At 35.2% G+C, this 15,560-nt stretch overlaps 1 pseudogene across 1 annotated transcript; it reads right to left on the bottom strand.

Annotated features, from left to right (window-relative positions):
- Positions 1–206: 206 nt before the first annotated feature.
- LOC143600471 (putative galactinol--sucrose galactosyltransferase 1) lies at positions 207–6,327 on the bottom strand (annotated as a pseudogene). Its single transcript, XR_013147476.1, has 13 exons — positions 6,099–6,327; positions 4,480–4,745; positions 4,304–4,394; positions 4,136–4,184; positions 3,949–4,040; positions 3,753–3,860; positions 3,542–3,676; positions 3,050–3,451; positions 2,042–2,183; positions 1,887–1,954; positions 1,662–1,796; positions 1,361–1,578; positions 207–583 (listed from the first exon to the last, which is right to left on the bottom strand). The product of XR_013147476.1 is annotated as a putative galactinol--sucrose galactosyltransferase 1 (transcript).
- Between the last annotated feature and the right edge of the window lie 9,233 nt (positions 6,328–15,560).

Here is a 15,560-nt window from a genome sequence, read left to right as displayed (position 1 = left end):
ATAATTCGTACGACATTCATATAATATATGGAAGCTAAAGTACACCCTTAATGATGAAGTACAAGATGAATAGTAGTTATAAAGACCACAACATCTTTATTACTCATGATGACAGATATTATGTATCTTATTATACAACACCACAATAGGGTACAAAACCCTTATAAATAGAGTCCAATTTTGGAACATATGTAACCTCTTAGCACTCAAACTTGAATGATAATATCCCATAAATACATTTCCTTTTCAGGAACATTAAGTGTAAAACTAACAAGCCCACTTCTTATTTCGTACCCGAACTCGGTTTCTTTCGAATCAATAATGACTCTTTTTGGTTTTCTAGTCGAATATGCTCCAAACACGCCGCGCCCTCTAACCTTCAACTCCACATTTCCTTCTTTCTCCTTTTCGTAGCTTAATTCCGAAATTGCCCCTCCGGAGTTAAACATTTTAGTCAGACCTATAGGGGCAAAACCGACCCCACATGACAGTTTTGTAATAGGAACGACGGTGAAAACCTCGTATTCTCTCGGTTTTAGTGTCACTGGGATAGATGCATTCTTTGGAAGGTATACCAATCCACCTATAAAATGAAATAAAAAAGTATAATTAATTAATTAATTAATTGCGAAACGATAAATGTGATAAATATTATGCGAAAATGATCAGAATGTCCATTTTGACCATGATAATTCTCAAAATCTAATATTATTAAAAAAAATCCCCTATTGTTATTAGATCTTACAACGTAAGTTATGAAAATTGTTTGGTTTATTTTTCTAGAGTGAAATGTGGTTTGTCCAAATCTGCGGTTTTAGTCCAGTAGTTTCAAATTTGCGATTTTCGTCCATGTGGTTTCATCTCACTTGCAATTAAACCCAAATTCATTAACCCCGTTAATTCTGGTCGTTAAACCCATCAGCGTACCTTCACGTACCTTCACGACTGGTCGTTAAACCCGTTAAGTCGTCACGTGAGGGGCTGGGGTATATTTTGGGGAAAAAAGGACAAAACTGCCCCTCACGTGAAGGGTACGCTGATTTATAATATACGTAAGTTTCCTTATAGCATCAGATTTTTTATAATATGAAAAAAAAAAATTCAAGGATTTGAATTTGAAAAACCAGGCGGCGCGTAGATTAATCTAGTAGCTGCCTAGAAAAGACCACCCAACACGAAAAATCCAACCAGCGCCTGGAACATTTTTGTCGGGCGGTCAAAAAAGGAGGCGGCCGACAGGAAACATTCTTGACACGTGGCGCTTGGTTATTGGGGTAGAATAACTAGGCGGCCCGGTTGGTTTTGAGCTGGACATAATGAAACCGGTGGGATTTGAATGGACATATTAGTGTAAACATACCGCCTAGGTGACTGTATACAACTGCATCACCATCCCATGTAGAATCAGCAACTTTAGGCAAGTAATTAACATCTTTAGCCCGGATGAAACCCGTGATGGTGCTCGGTTGTTCATCGTGAGTTAAAATCTTTTTTCCGTTTTTACACCACCCTGCTCCTTGACAGTTAAACACTCCCACCACTCCATTGTAGCTGTTTAGATTCCAAATTTTTAAAAGACTGAAAAATACATTAAATTTGATCAGTTTTAAATTTTAATAACTAATAATTGATAAATAAACCGATGAATAACCAATAATTACCTTTTTCCATCTCTAGTTGGATCAGTAAACAAGCAATCTCGTGTTGGTCTACCCGGAAGTTTGGCCCGTAATATTGATCCGTCCGGAAGCACAAGCTTTTTTAATAAATTAAAATCATGATGCCCGGGCTTGTCACTGTATTGTTTTTATATAATCTCATTAATATTTGCTTCTTAACTAATGTTTAAATATTAAAACAAATATGTAAATGAATGAAAAGCCAACCTGACGTAAATAGCACAACCGCCCACTGCACGAGCAGCACCATGGTATTCAGCCATTGGATGCAAGCTCTACAACATATATTAATACAAATTAGCAAAATAAAAGGTAACAATATGTTTGGGATGTTATGTTATGTTATGTTAATGTTAACTTACATGAAACATATCCCAGTCTGGCTGCATGAATTCGCCAAGAAAGACGGTATTATAAGCAACAGAAGCAATATGGACTGTGTGTGAAGCTGTAACTCTTGGCCAAAAATCATCAGATGCTCTCATGACAGCTGTCCTCTTGGCACTGCAAAATGTTAGTTGGTTTCATATTCATCTAATTCATATTAATTATTAAATAAAATAAGATCAGTTATAACAGTTTGTTCCAGCAAAATTAGTGAAGAGATTCACATAATAACATTGTCTATCTCCAAAATTAACCGTTGACCCGTGTTTGCATGCCACCTCAGCGTAACGTCAACTCCCCATAAGAAAAAGGGAAATTTAACAACATAGTCAAGTTGACCCAAAATATTCAAAAATAGACATTGGAAAATGGAAATTAGGGCTTAGCCGCCGGCTAGGGGCTTTTATTAGTGTTAGGAGCTTACACCAAGCATAGTCCAGCCGTGGCGTTTTGGAGTGGAAACGCCTGGGGCACCCCCCCCCCCCCCCGGCTTTTTGGCTTGGCGTTTTGGGCCAAGCGTTTTCTACAAAACGCTATATTGGCACGAATTTTGATAAACTTGTGTGTGGGGAGGGGAGAGAGAGGGGAATATATGTAATTATTGTAGGAGAGTTGTGGCGTTTAACGTTTTGCTCACTACGCCACTTTTTGCAAAACTCTCCATTGATGACGGGGATGCCACATGGCGCAAAATGCCCAAGGGTGGGGCGTTTTGACTACACATGGTCTTATTTAGTGTTTAGCAGATGGCTAGGTGCTTTTTTTAGTTTTTAGCCGGCGGCTAGGGGTGTTTTTTTTTTGTGTCAAATGACTATTTCGGACACAAAGTTAGTCAACTTGACTAGTTTGGTAAAGTCCTAAGAATTAGTCAAGTTGGTCGCACATAACCTCCATATGGTTATCTTAAATCAAGATTTTTTTTACTGGTGAAAGTAAAGATGGTAACCAATAGAGATATGTAATGTGGTTCCAAGTTTATATACCTGTACAAACCATCTGTGTTGTGACTCATGCAAGAAATGATTCCATTATCAGGGAAGTTTTTGGAAACCGAAGCTTCCAAAGCCTGATGATACTTCCTTGTAAGTTTAACTCGGCCACCATGGCCCGCGCCAAGTGTTTCTAGAATGTTCTGTACATCTACCTTCACACCATCAACACCAGCAGATGCAAGGTAAGAATGCAGCTCATTGTAAAAGTTGAAGACTTTTTCAGGGTCAACAAGACCGAGCCCGTTCTTGGCAATGGCTATAAATGCATCACAGTTTTCGTTAGAGTCGATTCCTGGAGATGAAACCGGGAATGATAATTTGGAATCATATTGGCCCGTTCCAGGCCTCACTCCACCCCAGTATCCAGTTAACGCATGCCACACATATACATACCTATATAATAATAAATGCATCAGCATGAGACATAATAAAATATTAACATATCGTAATAAGTTATATAAAGTAATAAAATTAAAATTTTACTTGACGTGGTGATGATCTTTAATGTCGGTAACAACGTGACGTAGTCCCAAGGATGGATCCTCGATTCTTTGACCTTCTTTACCGTCTTTTTGGAATTTGTGGTTTTCTTTAATATGATTTAGCCTATTTGCATAACTATACAAAACAAACAACTTTTGTTAGTAACTGAAATACTATATGAAATTGATGAAAATAAGTTAAAAGTACTCACTTAGCAGTGTTATCAGCTTTAGCTTCAACACTAGTAGGATCCATATCAACTGATTGCCATCCATCATCAATGATAACAAACTTTGGTGAAATGCCTCCTTTATGGAAACTGTATTCATCGTATAATCATGGGTTACTATTAATAAATTGTATCGTTTGATAAAATTTATTTAAATGGATAATGATAAGAGTTGTACCTTTCAAGGCCTTGTTTGACACCTTCAGAAGTAACATCAGTGTAAAAAGCATCCCATGTGCACCAGCCAAACCAATTTAACATGTCTGGCATCTAAAAAAAAGTATAATTTAACAATAACAGATTATTAGTTTAACTGACTGTTAATGTATCACCTACAAAATCCTATGAGTGTTTAATAAAATTACCTTCTTTCTTTCGCGATGAGAGAACGTCTGTAAATGTCTCTCCACACTCCTGAACAGTTACAAAATTCATAAGTTAACTATTAACTAATAACTATGAAATCTTGATATATGGCAGAAGATGGAATAATCGAAAGCTATGATTAGTTTTAGCAAGGTCAAAGTGCATACTTGACTGCGTTGGTGATAACATCGAACGGGTCCGGTCCAGCTGCCACAAAAACCAGATGACTTCCTTCAAAATCTTTTACAGCAGGATCTCCTACAAAGTAACGCAAATTCATATTCATCTACTTCTAAATAAGAACAACATAAAAACATATTTTTAACTGAACAATCTTCCATACCACTTTCCAAGCAAATCTCCAATTCATTATTTGAATTTCCTTGTATAACGGCTCTAAAATCACCCTCGAGAATGGGCAAGAAGACTGTATATAGAGCAGATTGGTGCGATCCGTCGTCAACTTCATTATCTTCTCCAAAATGTGAACCTCCACTCGTTTCAACTATAAGGAACTGAGTTTCAGTAGGGATCTCCTGACCGCAGTTGCCCATTCTCTGTGTCATCCACCATAGTTTGAAACGGAACACACACATAAACCTCAATCCCCTGCAATTTGCATCAAGTATTATGATCAATAACAGAATAACTCCAGTTAACAAAATTCTCTCTCTTTATATCACTTTGAAGCATATTATGCTCAATAATAGTATAAATTAAAGCAACTCTTACAATCCAACAGAACACACTCATAAGCCTCAATTCCCAGCATTTTGCATTACTGATTACCATCGATAATTCGAGTTAACAAAATTCGACCCCTCTAAAATCTTGAAGCATATTATTCTTAATAATAGTATAAACAGGAGCTGTAAACGAACCGAACTGAACAAGGTGTTGTTCATGTTCGTTCGTTAAGCTTTTAATGGACAAACAAATGGTTCACGAACACCAAACCGAATGAAATTTCTTGTTTGTGTTCGTACATTAAGGAAATGAACTTGTTCATGAACATAGAACACAAACAATATTTATTTGATTTGGCTAACTAAGGATGGCCAGTGTCAACGGTTTGCTCTAGCTACCAAGTTCGTGTGGGTGTTTTCTTTAACATTCATTTTCATATGCTAATTTTACATAAAAATTAATTACATAATACTCTTATATATATATATTTTTTTATAGTTAATAATTTAGCTTAAATCTACATAATAAGTTTAGAAAAGTCACTAAAAAAATATTAAAAACCTTTAATGAACAAGCATAAACAACAAACATTAACGAACATAAACGAGCACATAACCGAACGTTCACGAACACAATTGAATGAACGGACACAGTGTTTGTTAGCGTTCGTTCATTTTGTTAATCGAACGAAATTCCTTGTTCAATATTTTTTAAACGAAAGAGTATAACCAAACTTCATGCTAATCAACAAAATCCTATCTATCAATCCGAATCACATAATTTCAAAACTCATTCAAAATTAAACAACTAAATAACTGAAAAACTTATCATAATAACAAAATCCTATCTCTCTATCAATCATTCAATCCATAGCACATAATTTCAAAAGTCAATTCAAAATCAAACAACTCCTACTATATAATCAACCGAATTCAACATAACTGCTTTAAACTAATTAAACTAAATCAAAACAAATCTCGATCTAATTTGAAGACAAAATCCTATATCTCAAGCACTCCGAAATAGTCCGAATCACATATTTCCAAACTCATTCAAAATCAAACAAGTCATACACTATCATCAACTAATTAAACTGCATAATTGAACAAATTATCATTATGCATCCTATATTCAACAAATTATCATTCCGAATCACATAATTCAAAACTCATTCAAAATTCAAACAAATCTTACACTATAATCAACTGATATAAAACTAATTAAACTAAACAGTTTACGAAATAATAATAATAATAATAATAATAACTAACTTACTCGAGTTTACCGACCGGAAACACTATACGACTTCCGGTTCGCTCCGGTCGAACGCCTATAAACGCTCCATTAACCATCCGTCGTCGATCGATGACGTCACGAACACATTGTGATGTACGTCAGTCAACACTGGCGTACCGAACACATTGAGCTTCCGATCAGTAGTTACTGATATACCTGCTCCAACCGTCATCTTCAAGTCCGGATCGATAAACAAACACGAACTAAACGAACTCTCGGTTATATTATGAGTGAATGAATGAATGTAACAGAATAATAATAATAATAATAATATTAATAATTAACAGATCACAGTTGAGTTGATTGTTGGTAAAATGTGAGTGGTATATATAGTTAGAAAAAGGTGACGTGTCGTTGTGTATGATTGGATTTGATTGGATTGGATTGGATTGGATTGGATTGGATCCGGGTCAATCACGGCCCATTAGTGGTCAAGTCACTTTCAGTTTTTTAATCAAAAAATCTGAAATGATGAGATACGTTATTTGGCGGTTTCTAAAAAGCCAGCATGTGAATATGTGATATCTGAACAAAGAGATGAGATGAGATGAGCTCGGATGGTACCGGTATTGATCGATAGAGGTGTATAAAATGTTTAAAACTTAAAAGTCAGTTCAGTAACCGGTTTATGATTGGTTTTGGTACGGGTTGAAACCGGTTTTTTGCCATGTTATGATCGGTTTCGTTTCGGGTTTTGACCGGTTTCAGTTTGGTTAACTGGTTTGGAACCGGTTTTGGTGGAGAAAATTACAAGCCGGTTCCGAACCTAGGGTTTTAATTGGTTTCAAATCGTTTTCTACATAATTGGTTTCAAATCGGTTCCGTTTCGGGTTGGTTCGATTAACCGGTTTATTTGTCCTCCTTTACCGACCGGTACTAATCCCGAAATTTAAAACATTTGGTACCGGTATCGAAAATGTTTATCCCTATCTGGGTGGTATTCGGAAATCATCTACGACCTATATGACGCGTCAGGGTCGTCTCTGAGAATCGTGAAAACTATTTAGGGCGAAGTTGGAAAAAATTGTGGGCCTTAAATTAGTCGAGTAATTTGGTATAAACATTAAAAATACATTAATTTTTCAAAAAATATAAATAATTTTTAAAAAATAAAAAATTTTGGTCTGTTGGGGCGTCGGGCATGGGTCGGTTGACCACCCCTCGCTACCTCATAGCCGGCCTTGCGACTCGTATAAGCCTATACGAGTTATATGAGGATAGCTTTTGTCAGTTTGTGTAGTTTAGTGACATTTGTGGATCTGTGCAGTATAGCCTCTATTGGGGTTATATAGGAGCTATGTGATTCGTATAGTTTTCAATGAAGAGTAAAATGGTGTTAGGGTTTGTCACTTTGTCTAATCAGACCCTGTTGGTATTGAATTTTATGTGAGTTGTATATACTACTCGAATGGTTTTTTGGTGTTTGGTATTGAATTGTATGTGAATAATGAGCCATGCGAGCCGAATGGATGAATAACTCTTTAACAACGAAAACCTTAAAACCATTGTGTATGCAAGCAATGCATATACGACCTCGTGTATACATTGCTTAGACAATGGTTTTAAAAGATATATTTGTATATAAAGGTCATACACTTATGCAAAGTATTTAAATTAATAACTCGTTAGCTTGTAAATTGGTATATCGATTTTCAAAGGAAAAAAAATAAAATAATGGCAAGATATTTTTGTAAGGAAAGGTGCTACCTTTAAAGTACAACCCCAATATTTGTATAAATTAATTGGCAAACTCTTTCATATGCATATTAGAGCTCTCAACTCTAAATCTATAAATATAAAAACAATTTACACTCTTTTTTTACTTAAAATAGATTCACCGGTTTACCCCGTTTGTAGGAAAAAACAACTGCTATAACCGGCTTAAGTTCAACGCATGCCAATTGGACCGGATAGGAGTCTACTTCCCAATCCAATCATCCCGTTTGATCTAGTTTTAACAAAATTGCTTATTGAAGCATAAACAACAAGGAAGGCTCAAAAACAGTGATTTTTAGGCTATCTCAGGCTCGCGGCCTTCTTCCTCCCCTCTCTTCTATTTTTCCACTCACCAAACGAATTATTTTTTTAACAATGTTCGAAACTACTCTCAATACTCGAATAAACTGTCATAAGATGAGATGTCAACCGTCCATACTGATTTTGACACTCGAGTTCTGACTCTCCCAAGATCATCATCAATGAAAAAACCCATAATTATAAGAAAATCATAATAAGTCTGGTTTCGAACTTGAGACAAAAATATCTCATAAAACCGTTTATAAACATAATCATTGAAAATGCTCTTAGTGTATGAGTCATGTCCACGTACTTGTTGAGTACAATGGTAACTTGAATTATACATTATGATGTGATTTTGAGCAAATTAAATTATTAAATAATTCCAAATCAAATTATGGGAGAGAAACGTTTCGTTAAATAATATATAAAAAGGTTACAATTCTAAACGTACAAGAAACCATGTAATAGATTAATATTAAATTTATTAAAACATAAATTTATACAACATAACTTTGTAAAACCACAAATCTCCAAATAGGATTAAATATAACAAAATGATAGTGTTTGTACTTTGTAGGATGTTACATTAAATTTGATTTTTAATATGCGCAAATGATTGAATTCTTATGTACTTTGGTTATCATATATACATTCATGTCTATTGACTCCATGTAAGTGTCATAGCATCCACTTTACGACTTTACCCTTTTCACTCGACCTCACATAAATGAAATGGTTTTATCCCGAATCTCCCTCAATTTAGTTTAAAAGCAACTTTTAAATAATTACGTGCGAGTGTGGAGGATTTAAAAGTCCATTAACACTTTAATCCATATTGCCTTTAACGTCCCTTAACCCTTGGAGGGAGTGTGTCCCACTCATCAACCTTTGTCAAATCAACTTTAACGTCCTAAAAGTTAAGGTATACCCATGACATTATTTACTTATTTAGGCGTTGTATTAAACTATTAATCATAATTGACTTCATTTATGTAATAAGTACAATACAAGATGAAACCATTTACTTAAAATTATACTTAAAAAGAACCTGAGGTCTTTACTAATGAAGTATGTCTATGATTACTTAGAACCTTCACAATAGACCGGCTTTCTATGCTTTTAGACTACCTGTCATGAGGTAGCCCCTTAATGATCTCCCATGTTTTGATGGGTGGGGTCCATTGCTCTACACCAATCATATGCAAACACACACACACATACATATACAATTTTTTTCTTTTTTTTATTATTTAAATATTAGTAACCACATTGTGAAAATTAAAAGGTATTTTAGTTAAAGTCAATAGTCTACATGGAAATGACATGACAAAAAGTTATCACTTTTTAGTTAAATACTTAAATCACAACGAATAGGCTTAGAACATAGGAGGGGGGATGTTGTAGAGAAAAGAAAAACAAAAAGGAGATCAAACCACAGGTCTTAATGCTCATTTCATTATGGCTTTGAATAACTTGATCCCGAAAAAGTAAGCAAATGTGTTTATGTGAAAGGCGAAGAGTCGAAGAAGGATCATATTGCGACTCGTGTAGGTTTGAACTCCACAATATCCAAACTGATACGTGTGAATGAGGTATTTGTGGAAATCAACAAGAAACCGCCGATCATCTTTTTACTTCATGCCATCTCGCTAACCAGGTTTGGAATTCCATAATCTCGTGTTGTAACCCCCCCCCCCCCCCAATTTTTGCTTTACACTTCAGGTGCTCCTCGGTTTACATAAAACAATACCATTGTGTAATAAAAAGAAGGTTTTACATGGAATTATTATGACGGCTTGTTGGTGTATTTGAAAGGCGAGAAGGAATGCAATTTTTGAAGATAAACTAGTGGTGGTTTCTAAAGTTATGGAAGATACTAAACATTTAGGCTTTCTTCAGATTAAAAATAAATCCCCGCTTAACATTTAGATGCTTGTCGAATAAAAGTTGTCGTTTGAAAAAAAAAAGCAGGGTTACAAAACGTTAAAGCATGTATCTAAAGTGGAGCCCCAATATGTGGCTTTGAGACATTTATTGGAGATTGTGATCCAAGTGTTACTACAAGTCTACAAGTGACTTACATGATTGAACCAACATGTGTAACATGGGTTACATAAATCGATACTTCTAAAGAAAATATCTTTTGGTTGGTGAGAACTAAATAATTCATGAAAATATAAAAAGAAAAAGTAAAAAAGTTCACATAGTCACATGAATCCCATTGCTTTGTTACTTGATTCATTAATATTTTATTATTTTCTTTTATAATTATACTTTCAAAAACATATTTTTATCACCGACTAATTTAAAGTTATTACTCATTTGAAAGCCAAATTTTCTTAAGTTTGCAATAGGAGTGTTAAAAATTAGTTAAAAGAGTAAATTGGGGATCCGTCTATTTGGTTTGTCTAAATATGTGGTTTTAGTCAAATAGTTTTAAATTTGCGATTTCGTCTAAATGATTTCATTTCACCTGCAATTATACATGAATTCATTAATCCCGTTAAGTCTGGTCGTTAAACTCATTAGCGTACCCTTCATGAGAGGGGAAATTTTGTCTTTTTTTCCCCAAATACACCTCAGCCCCTCACGTGAGGGGTGCTTGCGAATTACGTTGGGGTTTATTTGGGAGAAAAATGACAAAAATTCCTCTCACGTGAGGGGCACGCTGATAGGTTTAACGGCCAGACGTAAAGGGGTTAATGAATTCGGGTTTAACTGCAAGTGAAATGAAGCCACAGGGACGGAAATCGCGAATTTGAAACTATTTGACTAAAACCGCATATTTGGACAAACCACAGGGACGAAAACCGCAGTTCACTCTAGTTAAAATTAGTTAAAGTTGGTTGATTTGTTCGATATGAATACTATTGAAATTCGACAAAACGCCTAAATTAGAAAAAATTGGATTGAGTTGGTCGATTTGAGGTACTAACGCTTTCGTTCACACTAACGGTTATGTCTGATTTAAAGCGTGAAACTCCTATATAAAGATCTTCATTAGTTCGTAAACTGATTGAATACCATCACGGATAAAAACGACCATACAACTATACAAGACTGACTAGGATTGATAGAGAAGGGCAAGCTAGCATCCAAGCAATGTATTGGATGCCATTCAAATCAAATTATTGTTTTGTCATCATTTGTTAATAAAATCTACTACAGCAAATCCTTAATGAAGGTGATTAAAATTCATCTTAAGAATAACTATAATTCTAGAGTCAATTACATAAATAAATAAATAAACAAATAAAAACAGACTTATTTACTCATTCATCATATTTATTTTACTATCCATCTCCAATTTTATCAAAGATTGATTTGAAAAATCAAGAAACAAAATATGTCAAAAGACTTAATTATACGGGTTCTTAAGTCGGGAGTGTCACAACTTATGAGGCGGGTGTAGCATCGAAAAACGAATATCTAGTTTAGGCAGTTGTGTGATAGAGGGTTTGCCATGTCAATAAAGGATTTCTAAAGCCGGTTTGGATAGTAAACTTTGGTCAAAACCTGTTTCAGGAGAGATTAGTTCGAGTCATAAACCTGTTTTGGTGGAAAATATTTGAAACCTATACAAATCGGTTTGGGTTGATTCAAAACCGGTTCAGGTCCAAACCGGTAACCAAATCAAATGCAACAGTCGCATATCCTACATATATTCCACATATAGAGAAGTCCATGTTTATGAAAATGAGGGAATCGATTTGAAGATCGGGTTGTAAGAACCAGTTTGTGTAACTAGAGGGGGAACCGGCATACGCTCTCCCGTTTGGGTCGGGATGAAACTGGTTTGACTCAAATCGGTTCTATAGGTAGCATTAAGTCGGGTTCTAAACCGGTTTTTATTAACACCTCTAGTTAAAGTTATGAATAAAAAGTGTGTAGGCCCAAACTAATTATAAACATAAGGCCAAGAAAAATGAGTTGAATAACCTTTGGGCCATATCAATGGAAGTAAATATAAATATTGGGTTGCTCTTTATTACTTGTGTTTATATATATAAAAAATTGCATATCAAGTATATATTTAACAATTTAACCACACTTGGCTAATTTTTTAAATATTTACATTTCATTTATTTTGTTTACCTATTAAGTTAAGGAACAAAAATAAACAATTGTTTCACTAACAAACATGAACAAGAAAGTACATTGTTTAAGTATTAGTACTCGCTCGTTTGTTTAGTTAAACTTGAACAAACAAACACGAACTAGCATGCACAACTCATCCATTTTGGGGATCTAAGATGAACCCATGGCCCTTTTCCAAATGCAATCATTTCAAACTACAGGTTTTCACGGTCCAGTGTGATGATAAAAGTTCAAGTCATGAAAAGAAACATAAGAAAGGTAGCACCTTAAATAAGCCAAAGTTCGGCTTGAGCTCGGTAATATAGTGTGAAGTTAATACATAGAAGCTTAAAAGGAGGTAAACTTAAAAAACATATGGATCGTTAAGGCTTGACGAGCCTAAACGAGATGCCATACAAGGCTCTAGCTTGAGCTTAATAACCAAATGAGCTTTGTTTGAAACTCGAGATCGAAATACCTCAGTTTATTGCAAGCTTTTTATTCGTTCGAGCTCAAGTAGCATGTGAGCCGGTTTTGTCAAAATAAATTCATTCATATTTGATAAGTTTCTTTACAACTCTATTTAGACATAAAATAATGCAACTGATTTTTATTTTTAATATGGATAAGACTCAAAACATTTCTAAATATAAAAAGTTTATGTTAATGATTAATGGTTTTGTTTATATTAAACCTTTTACTAATAATACAATAATCCACCTGGTGGATAGAATCATCTTTATATATTAGACAGAATTACAAATTTTGTCCTTTAAAAAAAGCCAAAAACCGGTTCGTGTCCTTTTCTAAGTTTCCTTGCAGGCGGTGTACTTTAAACTTTTTTTTTCTACACGTTATGTCCTTTACGCTAACTGGGTTAGAAAAACTCAGTTAAATGCCCTCACGTGAGACGCATGTGAGGGCATTTTTGTCTTTTTGCCTACCCCTGCAAACACCATCATCAATCACCATCATCAATCACCAACCAATTCTCCATCACCTGTACATATCAGTTCTCTCTCTCGATCTGCAAGATCTTCTTCTTCTTGGTCTTTCAACACACTTTCTTCTCTCATCAATTCTGCTCAACATCATTCAGCTTCTTTCTATTTCTATTTCATTTCATTTCGTTATGCATATGTCTATATTATTCATCGCAGTATACACATACTACCGGAATTAGGGTTTTTTGATTTGTCACCGGAATCAAACCCGGAAAAAAAGCCCCAAATTTCAAACCCTAGTTCCGATTAAGCGGAACCCTAGTGACAAATCTACAGAATCCACAACCTTTAACAGAAAAAAACAAAATCAAACAACAAAAACCATTGTGATTTGTTTGGAAATTTGTTGTCTTGAATCCAAAAGGGTTTATTTTCTTGAATCTAAACCATGGCTATTGTCGGTTTTCCGGCCACCAGCATCTACGGCGGGGGTGTTTAGGGGGTGTACAGCAGCGGCTACAGTCGGTTTTCCGGCCACCACTCATGGCTATTGATTCCGGTGGTGGTGGTGGTGAGTCCGGCGGGGGTGTTTAGGGTGGATTTTTCTTAGCCTGTGATGGAGAATTGGTTGGTGATTGATGATGGTGATTGATGATGGTGTTTGAAATATTGGGTGAATTTGAGGACTAGAGGTGGGTGTGAGCGGAGATTGTGAAGGGTGGTGGAGATTGTGGTGGGTGTGAGGGTGTCTGCCAAGTGTTCGACGAAATGCCACTGAGAAGAAGTGATGGATTCGTGAAGGGATAACGGGGTTATGTGTGGCGACTGTAGGGTGGACTGACCTCGAGTGGTTTGGTGATTCAGTGTTCGGAGATTAGGGATCTTGAAGAGCCTCATGATGTGATGCCGGCAGCTCACGTGTATTTCGGGTTTGATTCCGGTGAATGACATGAAGAAGAAGAAGAAGAAGGGTAGGCAAAAAGACAAAAATGCCCTCACATGCGTCTCACGTGAGGGCATTTAACTGAGTTTTTCTAACCCAGTTAGCGTAAAGGACATAACGTGTAGAAAAAAAAAGTTTAAAGGACACCGCCTGCAAGGAAAGGACACGAACCGTAATTTGGCTTTTTTTAAAGGACAAAATTTGTAATTGGGTCTATATATTAAGCATAAATAAACCAAAAGTGTCAACCAATACTATTAAACTGGGCTTGGAAGAGTGGTGGGCCCAACACCATTTATAAAGTAACATTGATAAAAATAAATTTGCACCGTCTCTTTTACTCCAAGCCCGAGCGTCTTTTCCTATGTTTGATCTAAAGAAAGGAAGTTGACTTAATGTCGTTCACCAAATTACCCATCAAGAAATGTTTGTTTTAAAAAATCTTTGCATTTCGTGTTCTCCAAATTAACCAACATATAACAAATGAGATCGTGTGAATCACTATGCACTCCTCCTTGTTCTTCTTGTGCATATATGGATAATATAAAACGTCATTTACCGCATCAAAATTACTGAACGTCGGTAACTTCACCCAATTATGAATAATCGACCACACCCATTTAACGACTTGGCAATAAACCATAAGATGTACCGAAGATTTCTTATGTATATTACACAAACACACAGACCTAATTCCCGACATTTATCCCTCTTGTCAAAAGTGCTAGTTTAGTAGCAATGCGGTCTAAAAGTAATCTCCATATAAAACAATTAATTTTGATGGGAATACAATTAAGTCAAACGTTACCGTCCACAAGTTGATGTTCCAAGTTATCTAAATCTCATCTCAAATTTTTAACCAAGAAACACTTAATCGAACCATTACACCCTTTCTATAACCACGAATCTGGTTCGCTGTAAATCTAACCGAAAAATATAAAAGTTTTTATGTTACTTTAAGCCAAATTTGAAAACCTAGATAAAAAGTTTATTTCTAATCATAAGTGTTGAATTCTTTATAGCTAAGGTTCACATAATCTTGAAAATCCAACATAGTCACTTTACAATTATACTTCTCTTTTTCTTTACATGAAATTAATACAATGCATCTTTAAGCTTTCTAAAAACATTCCACACTTGATTATTAAGTAAGTGGGCCTTTCTCTAGCACTTTATGAACTCGAAAATAATATAACGTTTTAACTTTTAACTTTAAGCTTTGATTTCTAAATATATATAAAAATAATTGTAAAATTTATATTTACTTCTAACTTAAAAATCTTACAACCAATCCAAATTATCACTAGAACACACTCTAGTAGAGAGGAGACAGTCTCCGAGATACACCATAACCCCGAACAGGGGCGCGACTTAATGGGGACCTAGATGGCCCCGGTCACTGTCGTTTTCTCCATTAATAGGATAAATTTCATGATTTTTTTCGAAAATTTTTATAGG

Source organism: Bidens hawaiensis, unplaced genomic scaffold, assembly GCF_021521415.1.
Source record: "Bidens hawaiensis isolate Kalapana, Puna unplaced genomic scaffold, B.hawaiensis_p1.1 tig00054139_1, whole genome shotgun sequence".
NCBI lineage: Eukaryota > Viridiplantae > Streptophyta > Magnoliopsida > Asterales > Asteraceae > Bidens > Bidens hawaiensis.
The sequence above is the reverse complement of the archived record's forward strand: the minus strand, read 5'-3'. Positions and strand labels throughout refer to the sequence as shown.